Source organism: Lathyrus oleraceus, chromosome 6, assembly GCF_024323335.1.
Source record: "Lathyrus oleraceus cultivar Zhongwan6 chromosome 6, CAAS_Psat_ZW6_1.0, whole genome shotgun sequence".
Taxonomy (NCBI): Eukaryota; Viridiplantae; Streptophyta; class Magnoliopsida; order Fabales; family Fabaceae; genus Lathyrus; species Lathyrus oleraceus.
Genome location: NC_066584.1, coordinates 85565587 through 85575372, shown reverse-complemented (window position 1 = coordinate 85575372; position 9786 = coordinate 85565587). Strand labels below are relative to the sequence as shown.

At 37.4% G+C, this 9786-nt stretch overlaps 1 non-coding gene across 1 annotated transcript; it reads left to right on the top strand.

The window, feature by feature from the left end:
* The first annotated feature begins 5218 nt into the window (after nt 1–5218).
* On the top strand, nt 5219–5325 carry LOC127099620 (small nucleolar RNA R71). The gene has a single exon (XR_007794103.1). It is a non-coding gene; the product is annotated as a small nucleolar RNA R71 (small nucleolar RNA).
* The last annotated feature ends 4461 nt before the right edge of the window (nt 5326–9786 follow it).

Below are 9786 nucleotides of genomic sequence, written 5' to 3'. Positions count from 1 at the left end.
TTTTTTATTTTATTTTATTTTGTTTTACTTTATTTTGTTTTATTTTATTTTGTTTTATTTTATTTTATCAAGCTTAAATAAAAAAAATCAGCATTCATGGATACCTATATGCACCCCCCTCCTTTACAAAAAATGAAGACAAAAGGACAAAAGCCCAATCAGCAATGAGCATAGCTGGCCCAAATAAATCCGAAGACATGGCGGGCGCCATAGGCTTCATGGCGGGCGCCATGACGTAACAGTCAGAATTCCCTTTTTCACCATTTATACCTTTTTCAACCTCTCCAAACCCATTCTCTTCTTCTCCCAACTCCACCAAAGTTCATAAAAAATTCTCAAGTTTTTCATTTTCACTACAAGTCATTACAATTTCCCAACTTCACTTCTCCATTTCTCCACCAAAAATCCATTAAACTCCATTTTTTTTCATTTCTTTTCTATAAATTCTCATTTTTCTTTACAATCACCATTAATGCCCGGAATGGAGTTTAACAACATCATTCTTCGTGGAGGAAAGCACGATGAGTGACAAAACAAGATTTTACAAAGATTGCAAACTCGGGAGATCCTCGCTACCAAGTATGTCGACGAAGACTATTTGTACACTCTAGGCATATACCATAGTGTTTTCCACATGCTTGATAGTTTAGGATTACCCGATATTTTTGCTAGTAAAGCACCCACCTACGATAGGCTCACTAGGGAATTTTTGAGTTCCCTAATTTACACTGTTTACCCCGGCACCACTAGCACGGTAGGCACCATCTGTTTTAGAATGTTTAATGTAGAAAACGAGTACAGTACCGATGCTTTAGCGGGTTTGCTCGGAATGCCTTATGGTGATGGTGCTATCTGTAAGATGCCCTTGGATACTGAATGGGCACTCGAGGCATTTACTTTTTGGAACAAATTATCTAATGTAAAGGTCACTTCCTTTGAAGGAATTTTGGCTTCTAATATCCATAACCCGACCATACGTATTTTTCGATACCTCTTAGCAAGTACTATATTTGGCCGGGAAAAATCTAACAAAGTAAATGCCCGAGATTGCTGTTTTTACAGGGTTGCCTCACTAATCGCAGAATCAATCATGTTCCTTTCATGTTGGCCCATATGTCTGCCATCCTTAAAAAAGGAGGAACCATCTCTTTCGGTGGTTTGATTACCTCCATTGCTAGAGCATTGAATCTACACGCTGAGTTAGCCACCTTGGAACCACTCCCTCACTGCACCATTAACTTAAAGTTTTTGAAAGATATGAAATTATGCAAGGTGCGGCGAGAAGGTGGTTTCTACCTCATGATACATGGTGCAGCTGTACCCAGTGTTGTCCTACCTTGCTCTCAATGTACGGATGTGCGACATACGAGGAACTGGACATACGATCCTGATGCTCCACCCTTTATCGGTCCTTTACCATCTAACGTTCCTATGGACAATGGGCAAGGGACCGATGATGAGTATGACCGACGCGACCAGTCACCTGCTCATGATATTCCTGTTGCATCACCTGCACACACCGCACCTTCTTCCTCTAACCCTTTTGCAGGTACCACTCCCGGTTTCTACATCACTGAGGAGATGTGGCGCGAGCACCTGGCTCGTGAGGATAGGCATGACACCCTCCTGAACACCATAAACCAACAACTGTCAAATAATATGAGTTTTATGGTAACTTCCCAGCAGCGTAGTGAGCAAGCACATCGGACTATCACTGAGTCCTTGCTTGCGATCACTAATGAGCAGCAACGCCAGCGACAGGCTAATGAGCGTCACTTCGCTCTCATCGAGGCCATCCAAGGATCTCTCCTAGGTCGCTCTCAGCAGCTGCAGGAAGGACTTAGTACTCGAACCAGACGTCGTCGACCCAGGCATCCTGACCAGGGCGGTGACGGTACTGGTGCTCACCCTTAGCGCTCTCTCTCTCTCTCTCTCTCTCTCTCTCTCTCTCTCTCTCTCTCTCACACACACACACACACACACACACACTCTCTCTCTCTCTCTCTCTTCCAGGTTACTCCTACCCTATCTCATATCGAAACATTAAGGACAATGTTCGGTTTAAGTATGGGAGGAGATTTTATCGCTTTTTATCTTTCCTTTATTTTTATTGCTTTTTATCGCTTTCCTTTACTTTTATCGCTTTTTACCATTTTCCTTTAATTTTAGTACGTTTTATGTTTTAGTTGCTTGTTTTTTCCCTTTCAATAAAATCACATGTGTCTGACGAGTCATCTGTGTAGTGTATCCTTATTTCCCCCATTTCTTTAACCTTACCAAAAAAAAATTTAGCAAAGAAAACAATACATCTTAAACATTCAGGCTATAAGACAGGTTTATAACAGGATGTAAAAGACTTGGGAAAACTTTTTCTAAAAATTGGTATTGTCTTAACACCTTAGGCTTCATGATTATAAGAGTCGATCCCGATACCCCATATCTTGTAGCCCCAGTTTTTGTTCCAAATAAGTCCTTAAGTAGTTTATCCTAGCATTCAGCTCCGACTTAAGCATGCTCTACATAGGGGACCGATGAAAATAAGTGAATGATCACAAAATAAAAACATATGCAGAACATGCAGAAGAAAAATAAAAAAATAAATAATAATAGCCTGTTTGTTTGTTGGTTCAGAGGTATCTGGTGCTGAACTTGGTAGAGTGGATTACGAACCAATCCCCCACAATTGCAAATTGGGTTAAATAAAGGGGTTACACCAACTTATGTACCGGAGCCCCATGCTTAGAAAAATTAAAAAAAAAGGCTATTTGCTTGTTGGTTCAGAGGTATCTGGTTCTGAACTTGGTAGGGTGGATTATGATCCAATCCCCCACGACTGCAAATTGGGTTGAATAAAAGGGTTACACCAACTTATGTACCAGAGCCCCATGCTTAAGATCATAATCACTAATCGGTCACTTTACTATGAGTATGTACGGATAACGGGCTTAATGTGATTGCACCTGAATGAAATGGACTTTAAGAAAACAAAAAGAAGGCTTAGGTATGATGGGGTAATGTGGATTGATTTGTATAGGAACGAAGCCTACGACCGCAATTGTGGGAAGTGTCACTACAATACCCTTAGTTCAATTCGTTAGTACCTATCAATACATTCCTTGAATGAACTCATAAGTCTTTTTGCCTCAAATTAACTCTAGTTGATACTGTTTTTCTTGCATAAACTATGAAGAGTTTTGCTTGAGGACAAGCAAAGGTTTAAGTGTGGGAGAATTTGATCACACTAAATTATACCGTGTTTTTGACTCGGATTTCACATGTTTATTAGGACTTTATTATCATTTTGTTTGTATTATGCTCTCTTTTCTCTTATTTTTAGATGTTTAGCACTTTCAGACTCTTTTGGAAGAAACGAAGCAAAAAGACCTAAAATTAGGGTTTTTCAGCGAAATTACACATATGGCGTTGCACATGGCGGCCGCTATAGGAGAAGCCATGAGTCATCAACCCTCAACTAGGAGGTAACCGCCACGTTCCCATGATCCACCCCATTTACACACATGGAGGGTGCCATGAAGGGATGGCGGGCGCCACCTTTGGAAGTCACGTTCCCACTAAGGGGAAGTTGGAGGGCACCATGGTCTTTGCAAGCTGCTGAAAACCTCTATAAATAGCTCGTTCCATTTCGTTTTCTAATCATCCAACTTAGTTTACAACACTAAGCATATATTTATCATTTGTAATAGCGGTAATCCGTCGCATCGGGGGGTTATCGCACCTTAGTGAGATTGATTTAGGTCACTTCGAGTTGCTGTCGTCTTTAGCTTCAGGAGTCAGAGGTTTATTTTTGTACCAGATTTAAAGCCCTCCATTTGGAGCAGGTTCTTATTTATCGCTTTATTTATTTATTTCCTGCATCACTGTTATTTTATTTATTTCCCGCATCGCTTTTATTTTATTTATTTCCCGCATCGCTTTATTTATTTATTTCCCGCATCACTTTTATTTTATTTATTTTCCGCACTCGCCTTACTTTATTTACTTTCCACACTCGCTTTACTTTATTTATTTTCCGCACTCGCTTTACTTTATTTATTTTCCGCACTCGCTTTACTTTATTTACTTTACGCACTTTACTCGCTCTCCACGTCTCACATTCTAAAACAAACTTTTCATCATGATTAACACCGTTGTGTTTGTTTGTGTTACCATGTCTGGCTAAATCTTTTAAAGGTTAGAATGTAAGGATCGCAGTTAAAGTAATGTTTCACATATTGAATTTGTAGAAATACTTCAAGGTTGTTTTGATTTTTAACTTGAGTTTTCTAAAACAAACTTGGTTAGTTTTAATTATTCGAGGAGTGCGAAAGCACCCTGGCTTAGTAACTAGGAATTTTTATCACTTTAAGGAAAAACTATTTTTGAAACTGTTTTCGGACGCGTTGATAGATTTAAAATCAGGAAACTCCTTGGGTAAACTTTCCAAATCAAAATCAATTTTCAACTAAGTTTACGAGTCTCATTTCTTAAAAATAAGTTTACTACTTTAGCGTTTTGCGCACCTTTTATAAGTGACAATAAAAGGCCTTAATTTAAGGGTAAACTCGGTTCTGAATACGCGAAAGCAACAGTTCTTGTTAAATGGATTCTTTTCAAGAGTAGAAAATATTGCCTCATAAGTAGTTCTATTTAGACAATCGAAACATCACTTAACTGACGTGAATTACATTCAACCTGTCTTACTTGCATTTATTATTTACCGTTATTTTGCAAACCCAATATCTCTTTTATACCTTCTTAGATAAACACTGTAACGATAGTAATCGATAGATTGACGATTGGTCTCTGTGGGATCGATATTCTTTTATATTACTTTGACGTAATTCATGCACTTGCGAATCATACACGATCATCCGCCGATTCGTGTCCTTTAGATCTACAAAGTTCACACTCTGTGTGGACTACCACTGCGGTGTTAGAGTTTGTAGAAATACGTTCGACCTTAAGGGATAAGGCGTCCATTTTTGCTTGCATCATGTCCATAGAGCTTATCTCATGTATTCCACCTTGGGTCTCCTTTTTCTCTATTGATGCACGTTCAGTTCCCCATTGGTAATGGTTTTGGGCCATATCCTCAATTAGGTCACAAGCTTTAGGGTAAGGTTTGTTCATCAGCATGCCACCAGCGGCAGCGTCGATGCTCATCTTTGTGTTATAATGGAGTCCATTATAGAAGGTATGAACGATCAGCCATTGTTATAGGCCATGGTGTGGACATACTCTTAACAGCTCTTTATATCTCTCCCAAGCTTCAAAAAGTGATTCTCCTTGGTTTTGAGTAAATCTAGTTATTTGGTTTCGAAGAACAACAGTCTTACTGGGGGGAAAATATCTAGCAATGAATACTCTCCTAAGGTATTCCCAGGTAGTTATTGAATTAGCTGGAAGTGAATCTAACCATGAACGTGCTATATCCCTGAGGGAGAAAGGAATAATCTTAAACGAATCGCATCAGCTGAAGCACTGTTGGATTTAAAGGTGTCGGCCAGTTGGATAAAGACTTTTAAATGTTGATTTGGGTTCTCAGTAGCGAGACGCACGAATTGGTTCTGTTGCACTAATTGTAGTAAAGATGGTTTTAGTTCGAAATTGTTGGCAGGAATGAGGGGGTTTACTATACTAGAACTAGGTTCCTCGTCAGAGGGTTGGGAAAATTCCTTAAGAGGTCTCTGGTCGCAATTCTCGGCCATAGCTTTCTTAATTCGGATGAGTAAGAGGCGTGTACGAGTGTAACGTTCGGGTTCCGCTAGAGGATCTACTAAATTTCCGGTACTATGGGTTTTTCGCATTTACCGGCTAATAATGCCTTAGTCTAGACGGTGTAACAACAGGGTACGAAATTTGACGAAGTTGGTCCCCGGCAACGGCGCCAAAAACTTGATCGCTCTATTCGCAAGTGCACGAATCGCGTCAGAGTAATATAAAAGAATATCGATCCCACAGAGACCAAATCGTCAATCTATCGATTACTATCGTTACGATGTTTATCTAAGGCGGTATAAAAGAGATATTGATGTCGCAAAATAATAGTAAATAAAGAAAATAATAAATACAGTGCAGATAAAGACAGGTTTGAATGTATTTCACGTCACTTAAACGATGTTTCGATTATCTAAATAGAACTACTTATGGGGCAATGTTTTCTACTCTTGAAAAGAATCCATTTAACAGGAACTGTCGCTTTCGCGTATTCAGAACCGAGTTTACCCTTAAATTAAGGCCTTTTATTGTCACTTATAAAAGGTGCGCATAACGCTAAAGTAGTAAACCTATTTTTAAGAAATAAGACTCGTAAGCTTAGTTGAAAAGTGATATTGATTCGGAAAGTTTTACCCAAGGAGTTTCCTGATTTTAAATCTATCAACGCATCCGAAAACAATTTCAAAAATCATTTTTCCTTAAAGTGATAAAAATTCCTAGTTAACTAAGCCAGGGTGCTTTCGCACTCCTTGAGTAGTTAAATCTAAACAAGTTTGTTTTGGAAAACTCAAATTAAAAATCAAAATAGCCCTTAAAGCATTTCTGCAGATGCAATATGTGAAACATCTCTTTAACTGTGATCCTTACATTCTAACCTTTGAAAGATTTAGGCAGACATGGTAATACAAACAAACACAATGATATTGATCATGATGAAAAGTTGTTTTAGAATGTAAGGCGTAAAGAACAAGTAAAGCGTGTAAAATAATTAAAACGAGCAATAAAGATAATGGCGAGAAATTTAAATAAAGTAAAGACAATGACAAGAATTAAATAAAGTAAAGCATGGCAAGAAATTAAATAAAGTAAAACATAACAAGAAATTAAATAAAGTAAAGCATGACAAGTAAAATAAATAAAAGTGATTAAATTAGAACCTGCTCCAAACGGAGGCTTTAAATCTGGTACAAGGAAAATAAACCTTTGACTTTGAAGATAAAGACGACAACAAAATCAAAATGCTCTAACTCAATTACACTACGGTGCGATAACCCCTCGATGTGACGGATTACCGCTTTTACAGATGATAATATAGTCTTAGTGTTGTAAACTAAGTTGGATGATTTGGAAATGAACTAGAACGACCTATTTATAGAGGAATTCAGCAGCATGCAAAGACCATGATGCCCTTCAACTTCTCCTTAGTGGGAACTGTAAGACCCTAATTTTGACCCTAAGATCCCTCATGGCATCATGTTATTGCACAAGTGCATTGCCTCAAGGATCATAGCATGTTTGGCTCCTTAACCCTAGGGTTGGGACTTGTTTGAGTGTTTTGAGACCACCAATCATGCTTGTATTATATATTATTTCTAACCAAAAGCACAAAAATATGTCACTAATTCTTTTTGTTTTGAAGCTCAAGTGATCATGTGCTCCACAATGCTCCTAGGAGGCTCCTAAGCCCAATGCAATGGCTAGATGAAGAAGAGAAAAAGCATGAAAATGGTCCACAAAGTTCATAATCATCATATATGTCTCCCAAGTATCTCAATTTTCCAATTTGATCAAGATAACCCAAAGGGCTTGAAGATTGTTTCCCAAGGAAACCCTAATTTCACTATGCTTTGACTGTACCTTGCCCATGAAGCAATCTCAACCTCTGATCAAATTTAATCAATGGAAGTTCTTTCATTTATCATTTTATGCATATATGAGCCTATTTTAGTCCCCTCAATCATTTATTCATCAAGATTGGAAGTTTGACCTTGAAAAGTTGACCAGTCAAGTCATCTGACTAAGTTGAGGATCAATGAGATATAATTTTTGATGTGTTTGTCAAATGAAGATGACTCCAAAAGAAAACATGTTCCTAAGAACCATATTAACAACTTTCATGTTCATAAAAAAATCCATTTGAAGCTTGGAAGGTCATCATTCATTTCAAAACATTATAGGTCATTTTGACTGAAACCCTAATTTTGGGTCAACTTACCAAGGGCATAACTTTCTCAATTTTTATGATTTTTAGGTGAGACTAAAGGAATTGGAAATCTTGAGATGTCTACTTCAAATGTTATGTTAGACAAAAGTTCATAATCCTAAAGAAAATACATGTGATAATGCAAAACATTATAGGTCATCTTGGACCTAATTCATTGAATTTGAAAAAGTACCCAACTTCAAATGCCCATAAATTTGTCATAGAAAATCCAAATGATGCAAACTTTGAGCCTAAATTGACCATATTGAAAATATATACAACTTTTATGTCGTATATTTTCTCATTTGAAGCTTTTATCACGAGGACAAAGGGGTTTGATCAAGCTTACTTTTGGTGAACATTTTCAAAATAATTTGAATATGTTTTGTACTTGAATTTTCCAGGCCAGTTTTGATCAATTTGCATATGCCAAATGATTTTTTCCCAACATGACTTTTGTTCCTTATTTTAAGGGCTTTCCAACCATTACTCACAATACTCATTTGGGTCTACCATTTGTGAGTTTCGAAATTCTTTCCATTCATGTGCATTTTGGTATTTTTATGTTATAACTTGAATTGCAAGCATCTTCAGTCCAATGTGCACGACCAATTGCCCTCTACATGATATCATCATGCTTCTGCATTCATCCACGGGCCTTCCACACGTCCACACAGGCCCATGCATCCAATTTTCAAATTCTCATGCACATGAGAGAAGTGTGTGATCAGCCCCATTCAGCTATAAATAACACCCCCATGAGCTTCATTTGTGAACCTTTTGGAGATCCCAAGTGCTGCAGAACTGATACCATAACCCTCACCAAAGGAATCACTCAAAAAATTTCATACTTTCGAGCTTGAAATTCGGTATCATTAGCTGAGTTTTAAAGCCAGATTCCTTAGCCAATCACTTCCATTACACTCAAGGATCAAAGAGAAGCAAAGATCTTGGAGAATTCGTGACCAGAAGTTCATCAATTCAAAGGTATAATCTCAAACTTTTTGGATCTGAATCTCTTAATTCAATGTAGTTTGCTTGTGTGTCTGTGGTTCTCTGAAGTCCTCATACTTGAGGCAAGACTTTGATGCATCCAATTTTCCATTTCATGAGCAATCCGTGTGGACACCATGATTTTCTCCTTCATCTTTCTCTCAATATAGGAAGAGTGAGGGAAATCCATTGGTACAATGATGATCTACATCACACGAGCTTCATTTCCATGGTCTTGTTTTTAGTTTTCATTAAGTTTCATTTCTCTGCAAATGTGGCCGGAGTTTGTGTGTCTCGCTGGAGAAGACGGTGGTTTCCACCACCACCACCACGTGTGCTTTCTCCTGGCCCTTGGATCTTGTTTCCATGATCTAATCTTGATCATCCGTTTTAAATACTTCATTTAATGCACCATGCTTCGTGTTTGACTCAAGTGTAGTGTGCATCATCAGATCTAAACCATTGCCTTGTGCCACGTCAATTAATGAAGTGCATCCTATGGCGCTGCTTTTTTTCATTTATTTCATTTTCTTTTTATTTTCTGTTAATTCATTTCATTTTCAAAAATTCATTAAAAATTCATTTGAAGTCAGAAAAATATGAGACCGATTCCAAAAAATTTCTTGAAAAATCTAGTTTCATATTATGATTTTGAATTATTTTTGTGGCTTCATTTGATATTTTTTATGAATTACTTAGTTTTTAACAATTTTAATTCATTTTAAAATACTTTCTGACTTTTAAAAAATACAAAAATATTTTCATAGCATCTATAGATCATGATAAGTCAATGAAAAATAGCCTCAACAATTTCTTGTTTGTTTTGAGATTATTTGAGATTTTAATTCATATTGTGTTATTTTTAATTGTTT